The 3571-nt window shown below is 25.7% G+C and overlaps 1 protein-coding gene across 1 annotated transcript in view; it reads left to right on the plus strand.

Annotated features, from left to right (window-relative positions):
• LOC108694742 (DNA-directed RNA polymerases I, II, and III subunit RPABC3) overlaps window positions 1–3571 on the plus strand; it is a 70759-nt gene that overhangs the window by 34847 nt on the left and 32341 nt on the right. The gene's annotated exons all lie outside the window — the stretch shown is intronic.

Here is a 3571-nt window from a genome sequence, read left to right on the forward strand (position 1 = left end):
GATTACATGCTGCCATTTTAAGATGAATATTTAATAATTAATTTAATACTTATTCTTTCTTTTCAAATTATAAGTTATTTATGTTTATAAAACTCTAGATTTTATCCATAGAGTTTGACAATCGGCCCAGTACTGGGTCAATACTGAGACTGCCATAGTTTACGTACTGGCCAAGTACTGGATGATAACTTGGGCCCAGTACTGGCTCATTTTAGCTAATCATTTGCTAGTGATAGTCCAGTACTAATTGACAGAACCCCTTTGCCGTAAGTTGATAGCGTTGGTTCTAACTGCTAACTATTCTATATGGGTAAATACAAAATATTTTTTGTTTAAAATAAATGTATGAAAAATTGTTGAAATGTATGAAAAACTTGTATGTTATATTAATTAAAAATTGGTCTTATTTCCTTATACATAAAATTTATCGATAATAGTACACTATCACTGAATAGCATTCTAGAATTAAATACTTTAGGTTAAGTATACTTTTATACAATTTATATAAATAGTATATAAAAAGTATAAAGCTACTTAATATTTTTATACAATTTTAAATGTTCGATAACTCGTATAATATTTGTTTAGTGTAACATTTGAATGATTACAATTTATTTTGCAACTATCTTATTCTATGTACACATATATAATTTGTCACTTTTTTATTATAAAATACGTTATTGTTTCGAAATCTTAAATTGAATTTTTATTCAGAAATGTATTTATAAGAAAATAAAAATACATACTTCAAGAACATCATTCATTTGCTTCGAACAAAGGTGTTATAATTTTTGAGTAATTATAATTTCTGAGTCACCAGTTTTTTATGTTACTCTGAAATACAAAAATCAGCCCATTATTCTGCATTTTTAATGTTATATTGAGAAGCGTGTTAAAAGCAAAAACTCATCTCATATGTGATACACATGTGAATTGAAAAGTTTTACAGAATATTAAAAAAGCGATACTAAAATGAGCTAATTTAAATTGATGAATAAAAATTGTTTGCGCATTTTATTGTGATCAATGCTGATATAAAAAAAATATATATATATGATAAAATTTGATATGTATATACAAAATATATATATATTTTTTTTGTATATGAAGTTTTATCAGACAAACACATATCTTATTCAACAGTTAAGCGAAGAAAACAGCCATATTTTTTCAAGGTTTTGGAATCTAATAATATTTTTGTGTGATGTTTTTTCCAAAGGTCAAGCAAACTGCGTGTCGATTATTTGTCGACTTGAAACCAAGTCCTAAACTTCAACTGGAATTGACAAATTGTTTAATATTATTGATGTATTAATGAATATTTAAAATACTGTAAAGAATTTATTGTGAAAAATATTACCTTTTTTACGGAATTCGATTCTGGTTCTCTCTTATTCCGTGCAGGCATTCTACTAATTCAATCATCGAGGCATGCGGTGATATTAATTGCGATAATTATAATTATATATATGTGTTGGAAAAACGTTTATTTTAAAAATATTTATTAGTGTTACTAATATTAAATTGCTTGTCTATTTATTTTGTGATGTATTACATCACTGTAAACATTAGAATATTTTATGCAGACAAAATATGAAAATGTACTCAAAATATGCAAATATGCACAATTAAATATTTTTAGAAATGCTTTTTCAATGGGACAAATTTCTATTTTGATTTTACTTCTCTGCTTTTCCAAAAAAATATGCAATATGAGAATCCGTTCTAGATCTAGATTTTTACATAATTCAGTTTCAATTTAGGACTACGTTTCAAAACAGACAAATAATTGGCGCGCAATTTGTTTGAATTGGAATATGAATTATAAAATTCACACAAAGACATCGTTAGACATCAAGACCCATCTTGATTACTTTCTTCCTTAAATCATGTTTCTCGATTGATTTTCATTTAAATATCTTATTGTTAGAATGGAAAAAAATTTCTAAATATATAAAATTCTTCTCAAGAGGATACTTCGTAATACTATTTAATTATGAAATAGAATATTTTGAAATATGAATTGTATTCACTTCGTAATCAATTTTTTTGTTATTTAAATTAATCTACGCAAAATTAACATATTATTTTATCAGATTTATTTAACATGTTTGTAAAATTTATTAAATATAATTTAATGTTAATATTTAATTGATTAAAATTATTGTATTAATCGTACGTCTTACAAGACTGTCTAGTTTGATACCAAAACTACTTTGATACTTAAAACAACTTTTGATACTTAAAACAACTTTTGATACCAGCCACTTAAATTTTTTTCCGCTAGTATATATTATTACTATTATTATTATTGTTTTTAAACACATTTGTTTCTATACACATTTTTTCCGACACATTGTTTCTATACACATTTTTTCCGACACATTGTTTCTATACATATTGTTTCTTTAAAAAAATTGGAAATTGGAAGATGCGTAAAACATTTTTGTCGTATGTTTGGAATTGCGTCGCGTAAAATTATGTTGGCGTTTATGTGCGAACATAATCTTTCGAAATGCATTTGGCAACAGTGAGCGGTCGTGATATTCGGCTTTTCTCTCTTGTATGACTTCCAAACTTCACCAATGGCACTTCCGGTCTCTTTCTTAAACATCGAAACTCTCTGTATCGACAGGGAAAAACCCTAAAATAGGTTTCAACTTTGCAACTTTTTTAGTCCATGTTTTTTTTACTAAAAATGTTGAGGTGCCAATAATTGTTAAAAATTACAGACAATTGAATTGAAAATGAATGATTTTAGTAAAGATTTTAATAGCAGAATACATTTGAAAATATTGATGAATATATTACAGAATTAATATTGATATGTAATTAAATAATACAATTGATTGTTAATAAAGTTATGTGAATTTTAATTTCTCGAAAGCAATATTTGTATCACATTTTTAAAAATACATGATACTTTTACAATACAAGAACTTTAACGTATTATAATATTATTTTTAACGTATTATATTAACGTATAATATTATAATTACAGTAATATATTAAAAATATTTTCCTTTTATTTCAAATGTTAGCTTTTCATTCACATTTCCAAATTTCTTGATAAAAGACATGTAAGATTCGTTTCTTACATTATTTGTCACTTTTTGCACTTCCGTCGCTAATGCGAATCTCTTGCATTCATCTTTTAAGTTGCTTTGGCCAAATTTGTGTGTGTGTGTGTGTGTGTGTGTGTGTGTGTGTGTCACACAATGTAGTAAAAGTCGCTAAGATAATATTTTATTCGTATAGAGAGTAAATGCGTTTGATCAAAGTCAAACTGAAATTGCAGTAGCACATTTCTTTTTATAAAGGACATGATTAATCTCGAAATATTTCGTTTAAACATAGTCATTCTGAGAAAACAATTGCAAATAAAATCATCTTCGCGTGAGCTATTATATCATAATGATTTTATATTCCAGAAAAAAAACAAGATTTATTTTTTAAGGCTCCTGTCTAAAAGTTTGGCCATTTTGGATTGTGATATTGGATTGTGACATTAGAAACGAGAAAAACAAAAAAAGATTCTTAAAAATATATTTTATAAATATATTTAAAATAT

Source organism: Atta colombica, unplaced genomic scaffold (genome assembly GCF_001594045.1).
Source record: "Atta colombica isolate Treedump-2 unplaced genomic scaffold, Acol1.0 scaffold1, whole genome shotgun sequence".
NCBI classification, from domain to species: domain Eukaryota; kingdom Metazoa; phylum Arthropoda; class Insecta; order Hymenoptera; family Formicidae; genus Atta; species Atta colombica.